The 14,188-nt window shown below is 38.8% G+C and overlaps 1 long non-coding RNA gene across 1 annotated transcript in view; it reads left to right on the top strand.

Annotated features, from left to right (window-relative positions):
- LOC111569584 (uncharacterized) overlaps window positions 1–14,188 on the top strand; it is a 139,046-nt gene that overhangs the window by 5,014 nt on the left and 119,844 nt on the right. Inside the window, exon 2 of the long non-coding RNA XR_002746223.3 lies at window positions 4,486–4,701. This is a non-coding gene — a long non-coding RNA (uncharacterized LOC111569584). The remainder of the gene's footprint in view (window positions 1–4,485; window positions 4,702–14,188) is intronic.

Below are 14,188 nucleotides of genomic sequence, written 5' to 3'. Positions count from 1 at the left end.
CCTTCACAGCTTTGGACAGAGTCTGGGTCTTTTTGCTCAGATCCTGCTGGAAAACTCAGGGCCGTTTTTAGTCACTTTTTCCTCCCATGTAGGCTGCTTGGCAGTCAGGCCCTCCTGCAGTCAGGGTTAGACCAGCAGGGATGGAGAGCGGCTCGTTGATCGCTCATTCTTCTTCTTGACCTTACTGTACTGTTTGTCCTTACGCCGTTTTAAAGGTAGCAGATTACTAAATCAGCAACCCTACACAGTGTCACTTCTTTCTTTTTTTTTTCCAGACTGCAGTTTGCTTGCTTTTTTGCCTGGTCTATTAATATCAGGACAACATCAGAGTTAGCAGCTTGAAACAAATATGACTTTTACAGTATATGTCTGTGTGGATTCTCGGTCACTCACGTCATGCTAATCCTTCAGGTCTATTAAAGAAGCCTCTTGGATACATGGGGAACCATTAAGAACCATAAAGAGATGTCCAGTTGCAATGAATGAGGCCAACCAAGGTTCAATATGCAGCTTACAAATGGAAACCTCAAAACTTCAGTGCACATACACTGAGAATGGACTTTTCACTAAAGTACGAGATGCCTACACCCATAACCAAACCTCTGAAATGAGCAATATTGGCAAAATGCAATCCTAGTCAGTGTATTTTTATTGGAGTCTGACTGATATATCGGTCAGCTGGTATTGTGGGCTGATAATGGCCTGATGCAGATATCCGTATCAGCATATGTATTGTCCGATATTTGTCAATATAAAACCTTTTTGTTTTGGCGGAATATGGTGCAGAAAAATATGCTTTGAGTAATTTAGACAGCAGGTATGCTCCAGCCACATTGCTTGTGCTACCCTTAGCACTGTCTGCAGCACATGTAGCAGAGAACGGCGCAGAGCCAAGCGCTGTCGTCACGCAAAGTTGCTATTTCATGAAATACGTTAATGGAAAGTTAAACAATGACCCTTTTCAATACAAGTTTAACATGCAGTTTGTATATGCTGTATGTACATACTTACAGACCATAAAATCTGTATTTATTTTATTTATTTATTTATTTTCAACTCCCTTAAAGTCAGTTTTGGCATCGGCCCTAAAAATCCAGTAGTAGTTTGGCTTAAATTTTTATGTCTGGAAAGATCTTTTATGATGTTTTCAAAACATTGTCTCTCAAATGATATTTATTTTGCAATAAAAAATGACTCAGTACAATATAATAATGGGTTGGGTCACCACTTTAGTCCAGAGTGATATCTCCACAATGATTAAATGGGCTGCTATAAACAATCGACCGAAGCATTCATGGTGCTCAGAGTATGATGATGATTTTTCCAATTCCTGCTTTTGTAGTGTCACCAGCTGGTCAACATTATTTTGATATTTAAACCCACCTCCCTGCAAAATGAACGACGTTCTTATCTGTTGTGGCTTGTTTTTAATGCTACTTTTAGCGAATGTTTGCTGACGTAGTACAGTGCTGTCATTGTAGGACTTATATAACAGAGCTGTTTACCTTTTATTTGGCAATAAGACCTTCGTGTGACACACTTTTTATAATGAGTCATTCATAAATCATTTATCTGCTTGTACAGATTAGTAAAACAAACAAGCCAAGCTGCAGATTCCTCCCCATGGACAAATGGTGCGACAGTCGTCATACATGACACAATTTTTTGTGGAGCCTGAATATTTTCAACTAGCAGGCCTTCATCCATGAAGGTCGCCTAAACAGTGCTCTCTGTGTAGGTTCTTTATTAACTGAGTTGTACTGATTTGTGGAAATTCAGAAAGCAAACCCTTCCCTCTTCCCAGGTGTGCTCCCTGAGGTCACTTTTAAAACTCAGCTCCTCGCTATCCATTTCCTGTCTTAAGGCATGTGAAATTAGACACTCTGAGTCCTGGAGACGGGCTTCAGAGAGCTATGAGGTGACAGATCCTGGATGAAAACCGGCCATGTTGGGTACAGTCCTCGCTCTCGTCTCTCTCAGCCCGCCAGTTAGTAAAATTACACTCCGTATCTGGCAGAGCTCCTGTGTAAAGCCACAACAGGCAGCAGGTTTGTGCATATTCCATGTTGACAGTTTGAACCTGTGGCCATCTGCAGCGCTCTCCAAACCTGCCGTTTTTGTCAACGGTCACGGCTTATCTCCTGCAAGGCTTTGCATAATGAGAGGGAACTGCGCTTTCCTACGCTGCTTTACATGTATTTTATATCAGGCGTAATTGTTTGAAATCGAAGTGTGTTGAGGAGGAGCCATCGTGGCTGCCTCTAATGTGGTAGAAATCTGCAGAGTTAACCGCTGTAGATAAAGTGTTATTACCGAACCCTTAAATGAGGTATTACTGAGTGATTCAGAGCAGATACAACAACACAAACAACTCCACGGCCGCAAAGCCTTTTTCTTGAACTTGTCGCAGGCAATCCGCTTTACGCAACACATCAGTGCAGAGCCGTGTTGAGAAGTGCTTTCATAACCAGGCAACATTCAAGCACAACGGATCTGGGCCTGAGGTCAAAGGAGAAGCTGCCAAGAAGAAGAAGAAATGTTCCACCGCCCTGCCTACGTTTGTGCAAACTGTTTTCCATATTCAAACTCACATTATTTGCACTATAATTAATTTATGACATCCTGCGTTTCAGTATATCAGATAATAGGCAAATGTTTGCATCTGTATTCAACCCCTCCTTTTATCTTCTTGTTGTTAGACCTGGAAAGCAGATAGAACTGTTTATCTTTACTTCTGCTTTTCTTTAATCTCTCTATTATCTGCTACTTTATGCTAGTTTTATGCTCCTGTCCTATATTTTGAAGGGACATACTGTACTTTTTATTTATTATAGTTACACGTCTTATCAAACTTTTCATATCAAATGTCACATAAAAAAACTATGACAATCTTACAGGATATAAAACATTGTTATTTATTAAACCAGCGGTTTCCGGTCTTTTGTGGTCGTAATCCTTTTACAAAAACACAGGATGATGTTAAGTGTTGAGTGATTTCAAAACTTCTCAATGGGTTTCAAGGAATCATTGAAAGTTCAAAGATTATTTCATAACTCACAACAAATGGAGAGATCAATGGGAGATCAGTGGGACTTACTCCAGCCTCCCTTGCTTTTGTATTGTGACCTTTTGAAGGGAAACCAGGCCTCATGTTGGGATCATAAGTGTACAGTACTTCACTTAAATGTACAGTACTTTACAGTACTTTACTTAAGTGTAGTTTTGAGGTATTTTTTGAGTATTTGAGTACCCCAGTCATAAAATATATAGACAAATTAAATAATAATATGCCATGGTACAATGTGTTATTTGTTACAATCTAGTACTTTCACTTTTGATAACTGAAGTGATTTTTGATCATAACACTTTTGTAATTTTACTCGTGTACCATGTTGAATCCAGTACTTTACCTTGTAATATTCTGTGTACCCTGTGGTGTTTGAATAGTGGTACGCCTGGCCGATTATGGCACCAGATACTGAGCATTTTTCTGACTATTGGTCTCATTATTTTGTAACCAACTACTTGAATAATATATGAATTTAAACTGTATCTATCTGTAGTTATACTGTGTTTACAGCACTGTTTGATAGATCCATTTCACCTATAATGTCTTGCTGAAAATATCTCTTTTGGAGTTTGTATTGGTTGAATTTAATGGAAATATTTTAATTTTTACTTCAAATGTTAATTGGTGGGCTGCACAGTGGTGTAGTGGTTAGCACTTTCGCCTTGCAGCAAGAAGGTCCCTGGTTCGCGTCCCGGCTTTCCCGGGATCTTTCTGCATGGAGTTTGCGTGTTCTCCCTGTGCATGCGTGGGTTTTCTCCGGGTACTCCGGCTTCCTCCCACAGTCCAAAAATATGCTGAGGTTAATTGATTATTCTAAATTGCCCGTAGGTGTGAATGTGTGAGTGCTTGTTTGTCTTTGTATGTGGCCCTGCGACAGACTGGCGACCTGTCTAGGGTGTCCCCTGCCTTCGCCAGAGTCAGCTGGGATAGACTCCAGCCCCACCCCGCGACCCTAGTGAGGATTAAGCGGTGTATAGATAATGGATGGATGGATGGATGGATGTTAATTGGTTCCAAATATCTGTTATCGGTCTCCTTAAATACTAGTAATCAATACTGCTGCTGAAAAAAACCCATTTTGGTTCCCTCATATTTCTGAATATTTCCTTTACCACGGGTTGGGGACTACTTCACAAAGTTACAAAGCTCTATCTATAATCATTAGAGCCACAGTAACAACATTAAAATGCTCATTCCACATTGATGCATTCATATTAAAATCTCAATATGCAAAATGTAATACTTTTCCAGCAGAATGAGAACTGTTTCAGTAAATTGTGCTGGTAATGCTTACTTGTTCGGAATGCTGAATGGAGATTTAGCAGAGTAATTTTACATTGTTGTAATGACACTTTCACTGCAAACTATCCCTGACCCTTCCTGTCCCTTTCTCCCGTGTTGTTTCTCTGTTCCAGGTGTCTAGGACAGTTAGCCACAGCTCAGCTCTCCACGTACATGACAGAGTATGAATTACAGTCACAGCTGCTGGCAAGACAGAAAATAAGAGCAGTTATTAAAATGGATGCTGCTGCTTCCCATGTGGTCCGAGGATGTGGCTGCTGCAGGAGGAGCGCGAACTTCCTTTGGGTGCACATTCAGCATCTGTCTATCTTCTCCTTCTGAGGCCGTTGGTGCGTATGCTTCTCCAATTTTTTTTGTTTGCACGTGTCACCACTGCTTAATCTCAAGTCCAGCTCCGTTTCCATTCAGCCTTTTCAGACTCATGTTTTTGGGCACTGATCAGAGTGTCTTACTTGTCCAACATAACCGATGCCAGCTTCCCCTCAGTACAGCGGGCCCAAGGGCCCCAGTCTGTGTTCTGTCTTAACACGGTTCAAACAGACGCCACACTGTACTGGAGCTCGGGTCCGTCTTCGTTTTCCACTTTGAAGTGGGAATCCTTGCACTTAGCACATTCTAACGTCATCATAGTTGGGGTTGATGGGATCCTACTGGAGGGGTTGGCTCTGCTACAGTCTTCTTCTGAACTACACATTTAATTCCTGCTTTTTCTCCCCACCAAACATGACCTTAGACACTCACTTGGTGAGTTAAGATGCAATATCTGACCGCTAATGCTGCCAAGGTCTCTTTACAGCTGTTTGCATCAAAACATAGCACTGAGTCCATTTAATTATCGGCTGTCTTAGGTGCTTTTAACTGTGATCAACCGTATGCTATCAGTTCTATAGCAGTGGCATTTTCTATTTACTTTTAGGAAATGAAAATCCACCAAATAATAGGACAAACTTAATTATCAGTGTTCATGTTCAGTCTTTTTTTATATAATTTTTTGTATGTTTGGCCTCTGAAGTCGTTGCGTACCTTTAAATGTAGTTGGATGTGTTGGAATATTGTTAATTGAGTGAAATATTTCAATATTTACTTGGTGGACTTGCACAAAATTTGGGTCATAGTTCAATTAAGAGGAATCCTACTACTAACTTTTCCTCAAGTGCCATCCATGAGATTGATAATTTTTGTTTAATAGGAAATATCTTGCCAACTATTAAATGGGTTGCCAGGAAAAGAATCCACTAAAGCACTACCAAGAGGCCAAACATTTAATTTGTGCAATACCCGGTTAGCCTCAATTGTACTTTGTGTTAATTAGCAAATTTTAAAAGTCAACATAGCAAACTAAGGCCTTGTCTGCGCTAATATGAATATTTTCATCCACATCCACATGGCATTTTAGGTCACTCAGATTGTAATTTATTGAAATGCTTTGGAGATTTGGGAAACAATAACATCCCATATAAACTCTTAACTGCACATTGTTGCTATATCTAATAAGCATGAGTATGAAACAACAACAATGGTGAAAATATACACAAATTTCTTTACGTTTACTGACTACTAACAATTAGAAGTTTTTAACTTGGCATTGCTGCCCCATGTTACTGGTGATGTATCTGCTGTTCCCAGTACTTCTTGGTCTACTGCATCTGTGATTTAAAGTCTCTAGAAAAGACTTAAGGACAGTCTTCTCTGGTATTTCTTGATGTAGACCTGGTGTACTTTTAGAAGTGCTTGTATTCATTGTTACATTCTTGTGCATAGGAGGGTATTTGTAAAATTATGTTTGTGTGGACACTTTTTTTGTTTTACAGAGAGGAAGATATCAGTCTAGAACAAAAGAAAGCCTAAGATGCTGAACATGGTAGAGCTGCTAAACATAAGGATGTTCATGTCAGCCTTTTAGCCTCACAGAACTGCTGCTATGACTTCAGGCTGCTGAATTCTTGTCATTTGTTGTAATTAAGGAAGCAAACCTCTCCATCATTGTATGAGAATCTTTACTCCTGGATGATAAAGTTGCATATTCTGAATGTGGACCATTTCATTTCAACATCATATGCACCAGTGTTGCCTTAAAAAAATGCTTTCAGTAGTAGAATAAAGTGATGTAAGAGGTGTAGAGTCACTTGCACAACCTTCCCGCTCCTTCCTGTCTCTCTGTGAGTGATGAAGGTCCTGCAGTAGCATCAGAAACAAATTAACTCCTGGCACAAACAAACTGTCACCTCCTACTTATGACTTAACTGTATTTAACAGCATTACTGTCATATCACCTGTGTGTTTGTACTGGTCACAGCAAACACTCACGTGTGCTTCAGGCACACACAGTGTTTTAGAATTCAGACAAGCTCAGATAAGAATTAAACAGTATTACACATCCCCCTCCTCCCTGGGCAGAGCTGCAGGGGCTTCTTGTTGCATAAGCATCTCTGGTCGTAATCCGGCCGTCATGTTTTCCGACTGTGGGAGAATGACTCGCCTGTAGAGGGAAGTGTTTGTGTTTTCCATGTGGAGCTTCCAAGCCGCCGACAGTAGTGGCGGTGGCTGAGTCTGACATGGGCCTCTTGAGGAACTCCAGGATGCCATTAGGTTGAGTGACTGTGGCTGAGTGTGTGTTTGGTTTTCTGTTTGCTCTTGTTGGCTTGTTGCCTCTGTACCTACCATTCTGAGCAGCCATGGTGTGTGTTTTTATCCAAGTCTAACAACACCTGATTAAGCTTTTGATATAAAACTACAGCTGCATAGACACATTATAGGAAGGCAGCTATTGAAGTACTTAAGTTTCATGCTGAGGTACTTGAACTTTGAATTTCATGCTACTTTATGGCTCACCTCCACTACATTTTAGAGGGAAATGTGGAACTTCTTTATTGAACTGCATTTATTTGACAACTGTGGTTCATTTCAGATCAAGGTACAAGGCTTAAATTTTGGTTTATTTGACCATAAAAACATGGATATTTCATCCTAAATGGTGAGAAATGACACAAATCAATTTCTGCTTGACAATTTGCCTAAACATTTTAATCATAAAAATATTGTATTTATGAAGATATTTGTGAAATTTTATCATGCTATATCAAATTATTATAAAGTAAAAAATTAATAAACTAAGAATTGATGAATCTGCTGAAATTGAGAAAAAGTTTTGTTAGTTATATTTTGAAAATCACTTTGAAACTCCAGAACTCTCTCTGCTTTCTACTTTGATTAGGCTATATACCAGTATTTTTATGTTCTTATGACAGTTTTTTTTCTTTTTTGTGACCAAGTATTTCCAAATTTAATGTATTCTACTGGTTTTGTTTGTATTATTGTGACAAACCACTGCATGTGTTTCAGAAAATATCACAAGTTGACTTCTGCATTGCCATTTTTTTTGTCAATATGAGCTTAAAAATGGGACTTTTCATAATAGATCCCATTTTTTTTCAGTCTCAACCCATATATAATCAGGAATTATTTGATTTTCTTGTCCAATATTGCAGATTTTATTGATGACATGGTGAGAAATAACTGAAATTTTGGGTTTTTATCTTAAATTATGACATATTGTCATCCAAATACAGCCACAAATTTCAATGTGCAAAAAAAATATGCCCGTGGTAGCATGTAGGTGGGTTGACAGCCCTTTCTTAAAACCTTTTATCTGGTATTTGTGAAAATTTGGCTTGATATATATGCATAATATGTCATTTTATCATCAAAATTGTGACGTCAAATAAGGCACATCACGCTACAGGTTTTTTATGGTTTATTATAAAAAGAAAACTTCACTCTATTCTCATTTTCTGTGACAAATCTGCAAGAAAAATCTGAAAAAGCATGATTTATTGCGATATAGGGCTTCTTAATACACAATTTTTTTGTTTAGAACTTTATTTAGATGACACAGAGTTTGTTGACATCAACAAACTCACTCAAGTGAGCACGGAAACATTGAAAAGGAAGATTTGGCTGCAAAAAGCAGCCAATTATACGGAAAAATTGGATATATTTCAGTTGCGAAAAGGATAATGTTGACCAAAAACAGGTACTCTGTTGGCAGCATCTTGTCATTTCTGCCACCACATGAGGCACTAATTTATTTAACAGTTCAAGTCAGTCAAGTTTAAAAACTAATAAACTATTGTAGATGCATTTGTAACAGTTGCACCACATGAATAAGGCATTTTTTTTTTTTTTTAAATTTTAATTGATTTTGGATGCAGACGCCCTCCCCTAAAATCTTTCTAGAATGATTTCTATTTTTTCCAAATGCAGTTATTTAAGTTGGTTTTCTCCACTATCGTACACTAATCGAGTATTTTTGCAGTATCTACATGTGATTTCACTTTAATATTTAAATTTTTGCTTGATTCACATATATGATATATGTATACACACCAACACACACATATATATACATATATATATATATATATATATCAAGCCAAATTTTCACAGATACCATTTTAGATATCAAAAAGACTATGATCAAAAAAAGTTTCAACCTAATCAGAGCTGGTTGAGCAAAAGAAGAATAACCCCCAAAGTAAAACTGTTAAAAAATAACTACCCAACTATTTCAACTACTATAAGGTTTTAAACAAAAAATTAATCCTGCAAGGCCTTACAGGAGCTTGAGAATGGACACTCTTGCAGGTATCTTCAGTGCATGCCTTTATGTATGTGCACTGCAGCTCTAAGATCAACTGCTTTCTTCAGTTTTCTCTCAGTGCTGAAACTTGTGTTTTATATGCAAACGTACGTTGGCCCAAAAATGGCCCGAGAGCCGCCAAGGGGCTTGTTGCCATGTGAATTAGGGCCGATCTACAGGAGGCTACAGTGCGGCTGCTGTTTGTGCAGGTGTGCTGCAGTATGACGTCTGATTATGAAATATGCTGGACATTCATAGCTTATGTTTTTTCAACCATTTGCTCTGTTCGAAAAAAGCCCCCCGTTTGAGAGTCAAGGAAAACAGTGTGATTTCCGGCTTGGGTCGATTTTGTGGTGCAGCCCCCTGAACCACCCCGTACCCCCTTTTACCCACTCAGGTTGGTGAAGCTGAGAGCAGAGGGGCACAGTCAGCGTATATTTATAGAGCTGCTTTGATGTGTGGACTGACAGCTGATATTTCCAAGGTGCAACGTTAAGCTGTGGTCCGACCCTCTGAACTCTGCGGAGAGCCACCTGTGAGCACCGCTGCCTCATTATTCCTCCTCTCACAGCCATGGAGATGTACAGAGGAAGCTTGTACTGTAGCTGGCATCAGGCCAATGCTGAGCTGTCAGCATAAATGCTCATCACAATGGCACACGACTTTATTTGACACGCACCTTGTAGCACCGTGGAGCCTAATGTTTTATGTAATTACCCCCCTGTAGGAACCCAAACGTAGCTGGAGTTGGGTAACCCTTCATTTTAACCTTCAAACCTTTATCAGCATCTATAATTTAACCCACTGAACTCCAAGCAGTTTCAGTGTGTTCATTTGTCCTGCCACATTTTTACTCACCATGGGCTCATATTTCACTACAATATAAAGTCCTGCACCTCTATGGAAACAGCACAACCAAGACCAGAAGTACTGAGAACTCAAAAAATATCTTCCATACAGTATGACACAGTTAAAATGCCATATATCATGAAAAAAACACCCCCCAAAAATGAAAGTTGAATTTCTGTGAAAATTTATTTTACAAAACTAAAAAACACTTGTTCTCAACAAGTATCAACAGGTTTTACCAATACACAGACAATAGATATTGAAATATTTGCATTTCAAACTCATTTCCATGCTTGTCTCCTGTCTGCTCTGTGTAAACACTGCCTGCAGTTCATCCCAGGTCAGCAGTAAAGTTCCTGAATTTTTGTCACACGACTGTTGGTCACAGCTAAGTCACTAATGACTCCTTGGCTGCATTGAAAAGCGCAAAATTTTATGTGTTTTTTTTTTAAAATGTAGTGACTTCAAGCTGCTTACTTTTGGTGAATGTTTTAATGTGTACATGTGGAATCATGATTTTAAGCTCAGATTTTGTTAGTTTCCCAACCTAGCCACTTATAATTAGATAAAAGATTAGCCAAAAATTGAATATCTGAGGATTATTTCTGTTTTTGCAGTTCCTGGCTCTGGTACATGGTGCTGTTTGGACGAGTTAAGAAGGTTTTATTATATACAATAATGTTATTGTAACAAGAAATAAGGACATGAAATTGTTAACAGACATTTATATCTCATTAAGTATGATTAAACCCATGATATGCTGTGGTCGCAATTATTCAGTTACTGTTTATGTACCAGTAATGTATGTATCATGGATTTAATAATCATAATGACTTCATAGTTTCAGATTTTAATTATAAACATTTGTGTTCCTAACCACTATTTAATGTCTTACAATAAACCGTTTCCTAATTTTTTTTTACACTCACTGTAAAATACAAAATGGGGGGCTAAAGTAAAGGGTGAAAAATGCACGGTCAGGCACGTTTACCTACCCACCAAAAGGGTCAAGTAGCAAAAAAAGCGTAATTTGGCAGCAACAAAAACAGCATCTGCTCGGTCCGCTCGTGTTGATTTTGGCTCAGAGCTCCATGGTGGTTTGTGTAGTCCGACTGTGGTCCTCAGCTAGGCTGTTCCCCTCATGGGGGCTTCTCCTTCCTCTTACCCTTCCCTCCTCCCCCAGTGCATTTTATGAAGCAGTTAAGTTATTTTACATCATGTCTGCTCTCCACAACAACTCTGCCCCCCTTCTACAAATCTCTCTTGTCATTATGAAAATAGTCCTCGGCTGCAGCTTTGCACGCCAGCATCTGGTGGTAGAATGGCCCCTCTGTGGACGAGGACCTGGGCACTGTAAGCTTAAAAGTGTGTGTTTCAGGGAACAGGAGAAGGTGGATGAGTGATTGCTCGCAGGTGACTGCTGCACGAGCTGCTTGATAGGAGCCATTTTCAGTGTGACAGGAGAAGTTTCCAACGTCAGGTGTAATTATGACAAATGGCCGAGGCCATAGCTCAGGTGTCCTTGTAAAAAGCCCCGAAATGGGAGCGTTCAGCATTAAGGAATCAGAGCACAGACGTCACACAGGCCTCAGATCACATCTGCACTGTACAGAAAGGATCCCAGGAGAACATCTGGCAGCAAGGGTGAGAGAGAAAGTGTGTTATAAAACGATGGAATACTGTTACATTTGCATACACTAAACAATGCTGAAAATAATGGCAAGTATCTACATGTATATATATCTAACAGATTCAAATACAGTAATTACAGTGCATTTTTACTGTCATACATTGTAAGAAAAATATATAAAATAAGAAAAAACAGCTTCTTGGTAGATGTTATATTCAGTTTGGGTCTGTTTTTTTTTTACAATCAACACATAAGTTAGGACTTTTTTCTAGGATTTTACCAGATATTACCTATAATTTAGCAAAACAGTGAAAATCTGTAAAATAACAGCTTAAAAATGTATATAGCTGTGAAATACCATTATGTTTTGCTGATTTGAATGGCATGGTGTAATTTTGCAGTCAAACATTGTTAGCATTGCTAATCATTATCTGCAATTTAAAAAAAGATTTAAAAAAAAAAATCACAGCTTTAAATATTTATAATTTTTTAAAACCTTGATATACATATTTTTTCTTTAAAATTATGGCAAATATATGTAAAATAGCAATATTCTGTTCTGATGTAGACAGTGAAAAAAACAAGGGTATGTTTATGCTTAGCATGATAGCATGTGTTAATTAGCAACGCATTCAAAGTTTTAGCAAGGCTCGTTGGAATGGCTTTAGTTTTGCAGGTATGTGGCTACAAGCTAAAGTTGCTACTTTCATGTTGATTGATATAGATTGTGAATTTTCCCTCAAGAAATCGAACTACCCATTTCTTTTCTGCTCATTTTATATTTGGGTTTTGAGCTAGATGAATGTATTTAGCAGCTACAAGGACCAAATATATTAAAATACTCTCCTTACCAATGAATGGACAACATCTGTGGTGGTTTTGCATTTTCTTACATAACAGCGGCCGTGTGTTTTCTCTTCAGATGTTTGTGCATTGCTCTGCTGTTTTATGCCATTGAAACTCTGTTCAGTGTACAAACCACTTATTTGTTTTGTGATAAGGTGAAGTGCTCCCATTCTTTTAAAGGCGTGGATCTTAGGAAACGTTTACACTGAACCTGAGAAGGACTCTGATGCAGCTGCCATTAACTAAAACTGTAACTGTAAATGTGTTCATATACCCAGTCCAACAGTACACTTGGAACTTGTTGGCATTTATTGGTTTTTAGTGGTTCCTGGTTGTTTTGCCAAAACTTAAATTTACAGATTTCTGTTTACTGCAAATGCAATGGACATGTAGCATCAGCACAATTATCATAAACAAGAAGTTATCAACTTAATATAGTTCATTAAGGGCTAATATTTTTGGAAGGATGATAAAGCTTAATTTGCTGAACCACCAGCTCATCCTGTCAAAATATTGTGCACTTCTGTGATGACAAAAGTGCTCAAAAAGTCATAATCGAAACTTGTAAAAACTGCTTTGACTATCGATTAATTGCTGCTGGCTTTTTTTTGTTTAAAAAAATCTGGTAATTTTTTGGCTTCTCTGATGTCTCCAGGTTGCTTCTATAAATGTAAGCAGGACATCTTTGGGTTCTGGGTTGTTGGTTAACAAAACAAGACGTTTTTTTATCTTCTACTCATTTTATACTCAGGCATAAAGAGGCAACACAACAGTCAAACTTTCCTGTATAAGAGTTCTTTTACTATTGCTGCTGTTATGGTGACATTATAAACATAAAACATACTAAAATACAAGGACTCTCTTTACTGCTGCTGCTCCCAGTAAATCATTAAAGGCCTCTAAGGTATAATACCACAAAAAGACATTACAGATTATATTAGCCGATGGAAACATTTAGTTCATTACACATTTTATCTGTCATGTACCGCACAGGACAACTGGGAAATGCCACTAAATCACTGAGCTCACAGGAGACAGAAATAGCAGAGGCATGATGTTACCTGTTAGATGAGCTTGAGGTGTTTTTTTTTCACCTAAATCAATGCCAGTTCCTAATAGTCTTTAATCCTCATCCATCACCTTGGCAGGCCCTTCCTTCCATGCAGCTCACCTATTGGCTGAGAGCCAGTGGTCAGACAGTACTGGGAGTTCACAACCATTGTGATGTAACAGTGAGAACTCCACCTGAGGGCTCCCCTTTTGTCTCCGCTGAGTAGCTTTTGACCTCTGTTAGTCAGCATTGCTTTACGTTAGTGATTGATATCGTCTGTGAACACACAAACACACACCCTTCAACCTTTCATTAGCGCTCACAAGGATCCTTTCATGTTTGCTCAGGCTGTTCTGACATGTCAATCACGCACGCAGGCAGGCATGAATGCACAGACAAACAGCCAACGCATGCAGACTTTTCAAGTGACAAGGGGTTGGAAAATAGGTTGTGCAAACTGGAATTGCAGGTTTGGGGCTTATAGCAGCAGTGGTGAGTTGTGTGAATGGCTTTCCGAGGGCTGGATGAGTAAGCAGGTCTGTCTCATTGTCTGTGAGTTCATCACTGACCTCATTCTTTAATTTCCCTGGAAAACAACTTGGTCAGGCTCACATGGAGCCAAGATTACCAGGTCTAGACAATGACTGTCAAACCAGCAGGACCAAGCGGTAATGCTGATTGCAGGGGAATCCTGTTCTTGTGTCAGCCTCAAATTTTGATCCAAAGAAAATGAAAAGTCAGTGGAGTCACAGTGGAAAAACAAAATTCCAGTGAAATTTATGGCTACCAGTAATATCCCCT

Source organism: Amphiprion ocellaris, chromosome 20, assembly GCF_022539595.1.
Source record: "Amphiprion ocellaris isolate individual 3 ecotype Okinawa chromosome 20, ASM2253959v1, whole genome shotgun sequence".
Classification (NCBI taxonomy): domain Eukaryota; kingdom Metazoa; phylum Chordata; class Actinopteri; family Pomacentridae; genus Amphiprion; species Amphiprion ocellaris.
This window is presented reverse-complemented; position numbering and strand designations above follow the sequence as displayed.